The sequence below is a fragment of the Crocodylus porosus genome, unplaced genomic scaffold (genome assembly GCF_001723895.1).
Source record: "Crocodylus porosus isolate Cpor-Errol unplaced genomic scaffold, CroPor_comp1, whole genome shotgun sequence".
Taxonomy (NCBI): domain Eukaryota; kingdom Metazoa; phylum Chordata; order Crocodylia; family Crocodylidae; genus Crocodylus; species Crocodylus porosus.
In genome coordinates, this window is record NW_017728936.1 from 3,219,554 (window position 1) to 3,232,421 (window position 12,868).

The 12,868-nt window shown below is 45.9% G+C and overlaps 1 long non-coding RNA gene across 1 annotated transcript; it reads right to left on the reverse strand.

The window, feature by feature from the left end:
• Positions 1-5,092: 5,092 nt before the first annotated feature.
• On the reverse strand, positions 5,093-8,989 carry LOC109317954. Its single transcript, XR_002103151.1, has 2 exons — positions 8,768-8,989; positions 5,093-5,417 (listed from the first exon to the last, which is right to left on the reverse strand). It is a non-coding gene; the product is annotated as an uncharacterized LOC109317954 (long non-coding RNA).
• Between the last annotated feature and the right edge of the window lie 3,879 nt (positions 8,990-12,868).

A 12,868-nucleotide genomic window follows, 5' to 3' on the forward strand; every position in this document is an offset into this window, starting at 1 on the left:
TATAGCCTCCCTGCTGAGACCCCATCCACTGACAAAGAATAAGCCCAACCCACTTTCCCCCGCTCTACACGTCTAAACCTGGAAGATCGCTTTGAGGGAACTGAGCCCGGCACCCAGTATTGGTCAGGAGGTAATAGAGATGTGGCCACAGATTCTATTGTAATAGGGAAAAACATCGATAAAATGAGACCCTTTAATAATCCTGCAGATCATGTCTTCTTTTTCCTTTCTCTTCCTTCATATGTAAAGAAAAATAGGGAAGATTCTGAGAGATGGGACTATTTTCATCTCTCCTGCTCTGTTTCCTGCTCTTCTGAACATCACCTTCATAGCAGAGCATTTCCTGGTTTCAAGCATGCAGGAGACAACGTATCATGCAAAATAGCATCATTACCAATCTCTGCTCTTAAATGGAGTGGGATATTTTTTGGCATTTCCTTCTCATCATATAAGGCACATGCAGATATAGCTAACATTTTTTTTTGCAGGTCCATTTTTTAAACGCCATATCCTGGGCCCTCACAAAGTAGCCTGGGTCTTGCTACAGAAATCAGAAATCAGTATCTGTTCAAATCAACTTCAAAGACCTGTTGTGAGTACCGGGGCAGAAGTCCATCACCAGTGCGTGAGCGTCCTACTTCCATCCTACCTGTCCTGTAGGATTCCTATTTTGACAGGAACCCAATATTTTTTCAGTCAATGGAGTTCATTTGGTGAGACAGGAGGCATTTTACAGGGTCCAGTCGAGAGCTGAATGCACTGGGGTTTCCAAACATGGGCAGGTGCTAGGAGCTAACTGATCATCCTGGAACCTCAAGTTCCCTTGGTTTTTGGTTCAGACTTATCCCAATGTAAGGTAAAAATGAGTTTTCCTAAGGATTTCCCTTACTGGGGGTGGTTGCAAGGACACCACCTTCAGGTGTCCTTGCAAGACTGCATCTCCATTCATAAAAAAGTTTCCTAAGGCAGAGAGGGGAAGGAGACTTTGCCTTGCTCATGGCAGGAGGCCAAGGAGAGAGAGGCAGCAATGTGAAAGCGGGGGAGTGTAATTCTCATGGAAAACCATGGCCCTTCCCCTCCTGCCTGTTGTATAGAGAAGGTTAATGCTCAGCTTCTTAGTGTCACGTTACTGCTGGGGCTTCATCGGCATTCAGATATCTCAGGGCCAAGGCATTAAGTCTGTTATCATCCCCATTAAAAGATAAGCCGGGTTTAGTGCATGAAATTCAATCCTTATCAATCTAAACTCTAGGCTTTAGGGTTTTTTGCTCGCAGGGAGAGGGCAGCTCAAATGCTTCCTGTTCCAGCACCCAGTCAAGAGGAATACAGCAGCTGCAGCAGGAGCATCCCCCTGCTTGCTTACCCTCATGGGGATGGGGGATGTGGTATGGGCACGAAGGTGTACAGTTGACACCCCACAGGTTGCAAGTTTGAGGCCATAGCAGAAGCGCTCACCGCGCAGCCTGTTGGATGCCAAGGAATCTGCAAATTTAGCTAAATACCTTGCCATAAGGACACAAAAAGGAAAGGATTTCATGGAGAGTACATACATAGTTCTGCATGGAGACTGAGAGAGAGCTGGACATCCAGAGTGAATAGGCCTTGCCTCTTTCCGACCTCAGTGAGGCTGAGAACTGGTGGATGCTGCATTGCAAGGAGCTGCGTTTGAAAGAAGGGGGGACCCATTTGCTTCTCTCTCATCAACAACCTAAAGATGAGATGAGGTGCACCCTCAGCAAGTTTGCAGATGACACCAAGCTGGGGGGGAGTAGCAGATACACTAGAGGGCAGGGCTAGGTTTCAGAGAACTCGACAAGTTGGAGGACTGGACTGAAAGAAATCTCATGAGGTTCAATAAGGAGAAATGCAAAGTCCTGCACTTAGGACAGACCAATCCCATGCACCAGTACAGGCTGGGGGCCGACTGGCTGGGCAGCAGCCATGTAGAAAATGGCATGGGGACTACAGTGGACAATAAGCTGAATATAAGCAACAGTGTGTGAAGAAGGCTAACAGCATGCTGGGCTGCATTAGTAGAAGCACTGCTAGCAGATTGAGAGAAATGATTCTTCTCCTCTATTTGGCACTGGTGAAGCCACATCTGGAGTCCTGTGTCCAGTTTTGGGCCACCCACTACAGAAAGGATGTGGACAAATTGGAGAGAGTCCAATGGAGGGCAATGAAAATGATTCGGGGGGCCCCACATGACTGCTGAGGAGAAGCTGAGGGAACTGGGCTTATTTAGTTTGGAGAAGAGAAGACGGAGAGGGGATTTAATAGCAGCCTTTAACTCCCTGAAGGGAGGTTTGAAAGAGGATGGAGTTGGGCTGTTCTCAGCAGTGGCAGATGACAAAACAAGGAGCAATGATCTCAAGCTGCAGCAAGGGAGGTTTGGGTTAGATAGGAGGAAAAACTCTCAGATGGAGAGGGTACTAAAGCACCAGAACAGGTTACCCATAGAGGTGGTGGATTCTTTGTCCTTGGAGGTTTTTAAGACCTGGGTAAACAAAACTTTTACTGGAATGAATTAGTGGGGGGCTGGTCCTGCTCTGAGCAGGGGGTTGGACTAGATGACCTCCTACGGTCCCTCCGACCCTCATTTTCTAGGATTCTATGGAAGGAACTTCTTAAGAGCCTGGGGGCTTGCACTGAGCATTAGCCTTTGGTAGCATGCCTCTGCACCATTGTTTCATTCATTCATTTTTTATTTATCCTCCATTTTTGAGAGGAAGGCATGGTACTGGGGAGTAAGACTAGAGTTATGGGTCATGTACTTCTGAGTCTCATGCCCAGCTCTCCCCCTGACCTGCTGTGTGGTCTCAGATAAGTGATTTCCCCTCTCTTTGCCTCAGTTTCCACCGGGCTGTTTCACCAAAACTACGGTAAACAGTTTCTATAACAATCTTTTGCCATTCTTGGATCAAACCTCAAAAAGTACAGAGTTCTTACCAAGTGATAGTTATCCCTGTTCTACCACTGCGATCCTTTTCTATTCACAAAACACGGATACATTTCCTTCTGCTCTCTGTTCCTAGCATCCACTACTCCTGGGCTTTGCCCATGTTATCATCCGTCTACCTCAAATTGTTTCTGGATAGTTATTGCAGTCATTTGCTAATCTTGAATCAGGTTTGTGTGTTGCAAGCTGATCATTTTTCAAACCAGGAAATGAAGAGAGAGTCTATCTTTGAGCAGGTTCTTTTAAATCCATGTTCCTTGCCGATTTTACCGTACCTTTCCAATCATTGTCCAGTTGAAGTCAGCAAGATTTTTACCTTTCACTTCAACAGTCAGGATTTGGCTCCCAGAGTATAAAGCAACGGTAGCACAGCCATCCCATCTAACGCAGAGCTCATGCTGAAACTTGCAGCCACTGATGTAAAGAAAATAGGGCTTGCTCCCGACATCCTGTCCCAATCACAACTGCCATTGTTCTCCTAGGAATGGAGACTATAAGTGATGGTCAGGGCCACAAGCTGCAACCTGCTACCTCTTCCCCAGAATCACTGGTGAGTATGTAATCATCTGATTCCTTTCTGGGTCCACACTCAGCATTGAGTCTCTTTGATCAAAACACCATGAGCAAAACAGCTGTGTTAGATAGAAAGGGAAATCAGGCTGGATCATTCCTGTTGCAAACAGCAGAATCTGCCTAAGGAGCAATTCCAGTGAGATTAAGGACTGGGATGATTTCAGAGAAGCTCTGAGTTGAATGTCCCTCCAGGGAGCATCCAGGAGGCTGGAACAGAGGCTGGAATTGTCATCACATTTTTAACATTTTTATAAAGTGTCCAAGTTTTCTTCTGGTGGGAAAATTCATAGCCAGAGAAAAATGTTCTACTCAGTTTTTAGAGAGGTGCGTGCACATGTGTTTGTGTGCGTGTGCGCACATACATGAACACATTCCCCTCAAACTCGTACATGATATAACCCTGCTATTTCTTTTAAAATAGTCCAGTGATTCCTGAGACGTATAGAGCAAGACTATGGAATGTAATAAAACATGGTTCCCTAGGACATTAGGCCATTTCTGTAGTATCTCAGCAATATTTTTTTAGTGAAGTCATCTTCACAGCAGCCCTGCAAGGAAAATACTATTATTCCCATTAACAGCTGGTGAACTGATGAATATGGGGCACTAAATCAGTGGTATAACTAAGGGTACCTGGTTGCTGCCCCAGGCACTGACCAGTGTGTGTGGTGGGGGGGGTGGGGGTGCGGAGAAAAGACTGCTACTACAGCTACACAATCATGCCAGTAGCATGGCAGCAACCAGAAATGACCAGTGTCCCTGTGTGTGCCAGCTGTCCCAGGTGCCCAGACACATTGAATGTGACTTTAACGGCTCTGCCTAGAGCACTGCAAATATGAATCACCCCTTTCCTCAAGACTGAGCCTGAAGATTCAGTCCAGTTCCAGAATAAATCACTGAAGCCTAAATTCACTGGTCCTCAGTAACCTGTCCTGTGCCCCACTCCCACTCACCCAACAATGAAACATCTTGGCTAGGGAGTAACTTATAGAAAATGAAAAGAGCATCATTTTTTCTTCCCTGCAGTTCTTCTGAAGTTTATAGCTATCTATCTATCTAGCTATCCATCCATCCATCCTTCCAGAGATAAATATAAAAAATACACACGCACTCTTTTCTTTTCTTTTTTGTTCCTATTTTTACTCCCTTTATGTTTTTTCCAGTTACAAAATTCCATTAAAAAAAAAAAAAAAAAAAAGCCTGCCTGGAATTTCTTTCATGCCCCATTCCCAGCCTGTGTGTATATTTCCCAATGTGTTTTTAAAAGGTTGCATTGACTCAGCGGGGACAAGAGCCAGCTCTGGTTTCTATTACGGATGATTAATGCCAGGGACCATGTTTAGACTCTCTGAGTTTACATGCTGGTTAGGGACAGAGGGAATTTTGGTACCAGCTCTGATAAAATGTTTCATTCCTAGAGGGTGGTGGAGGGGGGTGTTTGAGGTTCACATTACTGGGCAAAGTTTTGAAGTCAGCTCACTAGGAGGGTGGGAGCAGACCTTGTCAGCAGAACGTCATGGAAGGAACCGCAGTGTTGGATCACTCTGAATTCCTGGCTGCTGCTACTGCTATTCTGGTTTTATTGATCTTTAAATATGATTTCTTTGTGTTCAGAAGAAAAAACCTGATTTCTTTGGTTGGGGACATGTTGATACAATAATGGAAGGAACGGGGTTTAATGACAATGGGAATAACAATAGTGAAACAGAATCCAAATTATGTGAGACGAGGATGTTCCTCCTTCCTCCCATTTTGCCATGCCCCACACCCTAGCTGTGCCGTGGTGATGGTTCTTCTTCTAAGAGATGACTTACTTATATAATCAGTTCCTCAGGGCAGAGGCCTTGTTTTCTTGCTTGTCCATACTGTAATGTGAGCAGTCGTGCTGTGGTAACAAAAATAGATTATAATCATTATAGAAACATAAGGCTTGCCAGCCTGGATCAGATTAAAGAGCCAACTACTTCAAAATCTTGTCTCTGAACTGGTTTGGTAAATAATATTGGTAGAAATACTATAGTAGAAAATAATGGAATAATGTTCTTGAAGGATCTTCCTGACTTTTAGCACCTGGTTGACTTACGCCCTGAACCATGAGGATTATCTCTCTTCTGGGTTTAATTCCCTACCTGGGAATTAGTGGCAGTGGATTGTATTCTGTTCTATTCTGTTCTTTCCTTGCTGTTTTGTATAGCCGTGTAGCTATCTAATTTTCCTTCCAAACCCATTAAGCTTTGGGCCTCTTTTACAAAGTAGAAGTGTAGCTTAGAAATGGCTTCGTTTCTCTTTCTAGCTTTGCCATCAGCCTTCTTTGCAAGGAACACAAGTTACACATAAACTGGTTTAAGTCATCAGAAACTGGTTTAAACCTGTAACAGAACAGAAGTTCAGTGCACATAAACCAGTTTCAAAATGGCTGAAACTGGTTGAAGATAAACCTGGTTGAAAGTAATATCAGAGACTTAACTGATTTGGGCCAAACCGGTTTATGAAACTTTTGTCCCAGACCCCTTCCTGATTCAAATTAAATCACCATCTCACAGTATCCCAGCATGCTTTCCAACCCTGGGCTGTGTTGTGCTGTCTGCTTCAGCAGAGAAGGGTTGGGTTGAGGCAGGGGGAAGGGGGAGAGAGGCAGGGACTGTCCCCTCTCCCTCCCCCCAGACAAACCCTGGCTGGGGTCTGGGGCCAGGGAGGAGGGTTAAACCTCCCTTCCCCCAAACCCAGAGCTGCTGTGCCCTGCTCTGCTCTGTTTACCTTACTGAAAATTACTGCTGGCTGTGACTGTGGACTACAAATCCCAGAAGCACCTGGAAGCAAGAAAAGGAAGTGATGAGCTACCCTGCAGAGTCCTGTAGCTGTGATGCTGGGCTGCAAATCCCAGAGACCTCAGGAACAGCAGGAAGAGGAAGCAAGCACACAGCCGATGCTAGCTATGTGCCAGAGAGCAATACTCTAGTGCCCCCCGGCTTCTGGCCTGAGCCACTGTAGGCATGTAGCTGCATTTCGTGAGTCAAAGATAAATGTGTGTCCAGTTGTTTCTCAGTTTAATCTTCGCAGCTTAGATTAACCTGCAAAGACTGAATTGATTCAGGCTCAGGCTTTTTAACTGCCTGTACTTAGCCCTTGTGTTTGAGAGTCACTTAACCTTCCTATGCCTCAGTGTCCCCATCTGCAAAACAGAGATATACTGATCTCCCATGGTAAAGCACTTTGAAGTCTACTGGTCACAAGTACCATATAAGTACTGTATTACTTCCAGGTGCTATAACACTATATGGGTATTTTCTTATGTGCTAGCAGTGAGTGCCACATTCATGCTGCATAAAAATATCTTCTTTCTCTGTAATTTTCCACCAGTCGGTATCACTTTAGATGAGAACAGTTTTCCTCCCCTGCCTAGGAGAAAACCATTTGTAGCTATTCTCACTGAGGTTTTGTTCCTGTTTCCATCTAATCATTCCACATAGAACTGTCTTGAGGAGAGGGTTTGCCACCCTATGACTTGAGATTTGCTGAGATGAAAGGGAGATTTCAGGGGGATATTAGGAGAAAATTTTGAATAGCAAGTTCTGTCAAGCCGTGGAACAGGGATTGGTTGATGTGTTGAAACTGAATCCTTTCAAACTAGCTTCCCCAAAGCTCTGGAGAATAGACTGCTGGAATGATTTCAGTCAATGAAGAAAGCCTCATCCACTTCATCCTTCTGGTCTGGTGGTCTAAAACAGATACCTACCACAAGATTACACTTCTTGCTCTCCTTTCTGACCCTAACCGAGAGACTTTCAACAGCCCTGTCTCCAGTTTCATATTGGAGCTCTAAGCAATCATACAGCTCTTTTACATAATGTAAAACTCCTCTTCCTCTTCTCCCCTGCCTGTTTTTCCTGAACAGTTTATACTTATACAATGCTCCAGTCATGAGAGCTCCCACCATGAAGATGTTCTTCCCTCTCTTCATCAGGTGGGTCCCTTCTGTTTCCGGCAATCCTTCTTCTTGGAACAACATCCCATGGTCAGAGAAACCAAAGACCTGCTGGTAACACCATCTGCAGGATGCATCTGCTCCTGCCCAGGCCCTTCCCTTTGACTGGAGAAGAACACCACCTAAGCCTCTGTTCCCTTCATCCTTGCACCCAGAGCCCGCTCTCCCTGGCAGTATCACTGGTGCCCACATTGATAAGAAGCATGGGGTAGTAGTTAGAGGGCTGGATAAGTCTCAGTAATTCTTCCGTGACATCTCAGACCCAGGCTCTGGGCAAGCAGCAGACCTGTCAGGACAAGTTTAGGCTGGTAGATGGATGCCTCCATCCCCTGTAGAAGGGAGTCTTCAACTACCACCACCCATTGCTACCTCTTAGTGGCAGCGGGCTCAATCCTCCCAGCCTTCAGGGTGCCTATCCTGGCCTTTTGCACCAACAGAATGTGCTCCTGCATCTCCTCCATTCTTGCTAGGGCTCCGTTTCTGTTCTCCAGACAAACTGCTGCAGGTGGAGATGTAGACTTCTGCAAGCTTCTATCTTCCACCTTCCTCCATGTCCTCTTCCTTTTCTACTGCTGTCTCTAGCAGTCCTTCCTCCGCAGTCCTAGAAGTCTCCTCCAGTATCAAATTTATTAAATCCCCATAGTGGAGGATGCTTCAGAGCCTCGCCCCCTCCTCCTGTAGCTCTCTAGTCGGCAAGCAGAGGAAGAGCTGCTAGTGACAGTGACTCTGGTATTGTGATGTCCTCCAGCCATTCTGGGTCTCTTAATCCACCGCCCATCTCGTCCTGCTCCTTTTTCCAAGCAGACCTTCCCTACTAAACTCCCCTGTAAGCTGGCCTGTTCACTGCTCTTTGCTCCCAAAAGGTTCCCTTTTCCCTGCTAACATGTGTCATGTCACCAAGCTTACTGTGAAGGAAGGTGAGAGAGTTTCCAGACAAACTCCCAAGCAAACTCCTCCTTGCTCTGGACTCTAGTTAAACAAGGGGTTAAGTATTGGTCTAACTGCTGAGTTTTAGCTATTTACATTAAATATATGTTGGCTAATTACTCTCAATTAAAGAAAGAGCTCCAGGAGTCTTAGGGAGCCTTTTATACCCTTGTGGGCCCGGCCTGGCTCCGCCTCCTTGTTAGGGCTTTTGTCAGACATATAGGCAGCAATCGTCATCACCCAGCAAGAAGCACTCCCCGCTGCTCAGAGCACACACCCAAACACACAGACCACCAACAAACACTCAGTCCTGGCTCACTTACCTTCCCAGAGCAGAATCTGGTGCCTGGCTCCTCTTCCTCTTCCCCTTCCCCTTCCTCCTCTTGCTCCCAGCCAACTGCATGCAAACTACCTCTGATGGCTCACACGGTTTCCACCAGTCCTGCCTTCTGCAGCCCCACAGTTCAGGCACAAGGAGTGTTTTATCTCCAGGCCTGGCTTTGGAGATGAAGAAGCTCCTCATCTGTTCCTCGCCAGAAGAGCTAATCCCAACTATTTCCTCCTACAGCTCCCCTCACAGCCAGAGAACAGCAAGATTCATGTTCAAGGCTTCCCCAAACAAGCCATGAATCAGTGCAGCTTTTCCAGGCCTGAATAGGAGCCACCATTAATCTGCAGTTAACAAAATTTAAGGCTCAGCAGGATTTGAGCAGCATTGTTAGAAAATTCAGATTTCTCCTTCTGTCGTCTGATCCACACAGAAGTCACCAAAGCACAAGGAAAGCAGATTCCAAATGCCTAAGAGAATTGGAGTTAATGAAACTTTCTCTCTGGGTCTACCCAAGCAGTTCAGACCTAGATAATTGGATTGGTACTATGAGGAAATGCCAGTGCTCCCAAAATTTCCATTAAAACAGATGTTTTAAAACAGCTCCGTTTAGAAATAAAGCCATTCTTCCAGGTAGCTTTAGATTTCAGTGAGTCTGAGGCTTTGGTGCTGTAAATCCTTCCATGAGACCTGAGTCAAAGCCAGTCAAGGTGCATATGCATCGCAGCTGCCTATGCATGAGGTACATCTAGTAGATCGCCTGGCTTAATAGCCATGAAATAGCACTCTGGTTCCTGTGTCCATTCTGGCACAGCATTCAGACATGGGTGGCTCTAGGATGTCTTGCCATGCTGCATGGTTCAATGTGCTGCTGCAAACTGACCATTTCTGTGCGTTCTGTCTCAGTGCATTTGGGAGAACCTGTCTGTCCTTTTCAGGTGCATGAGGAGGATTGGGGTCTTAGTGACACCTGCATGCTGCTAGCTGGAGTCTGCAGCTGATGAGTTGTGCTCTACTTATCTTTCTTTCATAACCCCTTGTCAGGTAGGGATGGGACTGGAATTAGGGACCTCTAGTTATAATTTAAGTTACTGTTTCAGGGAAGATGAGCTCTGGAAATTTTAACCCTAGGCTGATATTGTTCAGCAGGTTAGACAAATGACTTTTGCTGCTGTGTTTTATGACTCAGTCCACAAGACCTTTTTCCAAGTTAGTTCTGCTACCTTTTGTGCACTTGCATCCCAAGGTTGGTCCCTAGTGGTGTCAGACACTGTGCCCTCATTTCATCCTTGGATTCCAAAGTAAGCCTCCCCGTGCCACAAACAATCACTTTATTTGTACCTCTGCTCTCCAGAGGCACAGGACACAGTTCTCCCTGCCTGCCATCTTTCTATTGTCTTGGTGTAAAGCCAGATTGGAATGGTAGATATCCATCCTTGCTTTGCATAGGAGGAAGTGACGACACAAAGGGGGAGAGTCATGGAAAGGCCGTCATTGATGCCATGTTACAATCTGACCACTTCAGAGAGCTGAAGAGATGTGCCATCCTGTTCGGCATCATAATTCTACCTGTTAACAATTTAGGGTCATTTCCTCAGCTGGTATAAATGTATGTATTTTTCAAACAGTAATAGAACTGTAGGGAAGTAAATGGACTGGGACTAAGATGATCCTGGTGTCATTCTTAGCTCAACCACAGACTTCCTGTTTGACCTTGAATAAGTCTTCACACCTCGGTGGCGGAGAAATCACTCTCGCTAACAAGGCAATAAGCTGCCACAACCTGCTCGGTCTTTCACACATCAACTCTGGAAGCAAGGCAGTGAAGGTGCTTTCAAGATAGGGTGACATTAGTCTGGGTTTGGCTAGGACACTCCAAGTTCCATAGCCCGGTCCTGGCTAGTTGGTCAAAAGTCCTGGGCCAGAGGTGGAGCAGCATAGTGCACCAGGCAGGTGGACTGCAGCAGGCACCACCCTGTCCACACATGGCACATCCTTGCTCCCACACAGGAGCAGTGGTCCCTGCCCAGCCACCTGCCGGGCAGACCATGTCACTCCACCTCCCTGCCAGATTGCAGCGAGGTGGTCACCTACTTAGAGGTGCCCCAACTGCCCTCCTCGAACATGCTGGAAACCCAGGTCTTGAGCTCAGTACCTCAAACACCCTAGAAGTATCCTCAATTCCCGTGCTTTGGCTCCCCAGCTCTAAATGGGGACAACACTTCCTGTTTTGAAAGATAAATTCCATTCATGGCTGTAAAAGATTGAACTCCTGAAAGATGAGAACCACCAAAGTAGCAAATTTGTACCAGCTGAGGATCCAGCTCAATTGACTCATCTCTTATGCACGAGTGGGTTATCTACCTGGGAGACAGTCAGCTCTGTGTACACTAATCCCCTCCAAATGGAACTTCCCTAGGGGTAGGTCCCCTAACGCCCCCCCCCCCGTTCATATGTAGCACTGTCCAGATTGGACAGGACCTTTGCTTCCTCAACAAAGAACAAGGACAGGTTGGCACCTTAAAGACTAATTCAGAAATCCACGAACAAAGCAATTTCTCTTCTAAACGCTTTCTTTTAAAAAGGTGAGCAATAAGCATCCGTTGGTTATTCCCATCTGGTGTGGAGGTGGAGGGAATTGTGTGTCATTGTTCAGACTACATGCTGAACGGGGCTCCTCTGAATGGGCTTCATAAATCATTTCAGGAGCTAAGTGGAGTGAGGGTGGGGATGAGAGCTCTGAAAAATCACATTTGCCTCCAAAAACCATGGGCCGTAGTGAGGGGGATGGCTCTGAGCTGGGAAGGAGCCCGGCAGCAAGCTAATAACTTTTCTTTCATACAAACAAGGTTATTTTTGGCAGACCCAGATTAGTCAGTGGAAGGGACCTCCCAGGGTGCCTGCAGGAGCACACTGAGATCAGAACTGGGGAGAAGTGTAATTTAATTTTTTTAATTATTATTATAATCTTTCTTTTCTTTTGTAACGGGGATATGGAATCAGGCTCCTCCCCCCCCCACCATTTAAATAAATAAATAAGTGAATAAATATGAGGTTTAAAAAAACCAGAGCAGAATAATATTTGGATGGCTGAGGTGTGTGTGTCTTGAAAAGGGAGGGAGTTGTGCTGAGTAAGGGAGTTGGAGGGTGGCGGGGGTGAGGCTGTGTGCGGGGACTCTGGGATCTCAAGAGTGGAAGAAGTGCTGACTCTCCCTTTTTCATTTTTGCAAGAGGCCTCACCATGGGGTCTGGAGCAGGCTCTGGCTTTCCTGCCTGCTCCTGCACTCCTGAGTTGGCTTTGGGGACCAGGCTGTCTCTCCCATCTGTTCCCCCATCCCTAGGAGAGGGGATCTGAGGGAGAATGGGCAAAGAACTGAGGTTTTGATTAGGTGACAGCCTTTTTTTTTTTTTTTTTAAAAAAAGGATCATTTTATGTCAACTCCAAACTTATGTTTTAGCTCCAGGAGATTTTCCTAAATTAGTTCCGCAAATCTTGTTGTATTCACAGTATATACCAATATCTTGCTGTGTGAATTTGTGGACAACTAATGTGATCTCATACTTATTAGTCTGCCCATGGTTGTGGACCCTGAAAGCATGGAGTAGTGAGGGTTGTGATTGGTCTTTGTCATTAGGCCCAGGTATCCCACTTTGTCTCTGTTTCTCCACTGAATTGAAGATGTCTCTCCTTGCTCTTCATTTTCCTTTCTCTCTCTGCTATCCTCCATTCTGTCCCCTTCTCTTCTGTTCTCCATTGCTTATAAATATCTCTCTGATTATAGCTTCTAGCTTTATTTTGCAGACTTCCCCTCACATTCCTTCCTCTTGATATGCCAACTATTTCACTAACCCCAGATCATCTCTTTCCACTGACACGGCTTCTTTCAAAGTGTTTTACAGGCAAGAATCCCTTTTCTTACCACTGAAATGCAGCCACCTCTGGAACAGGATAAAGCAGCTGTTTAACACTGTAATAACACCAGAGCATTATGTGTGATTAACCATTATTGTAAAAATGCAGCTCATTGGAGCAAAACAACATTTCTGTGCCTCTGGTTATAATATTTTCTTTTTGCAAGAAAAAAGCAACAGAGGC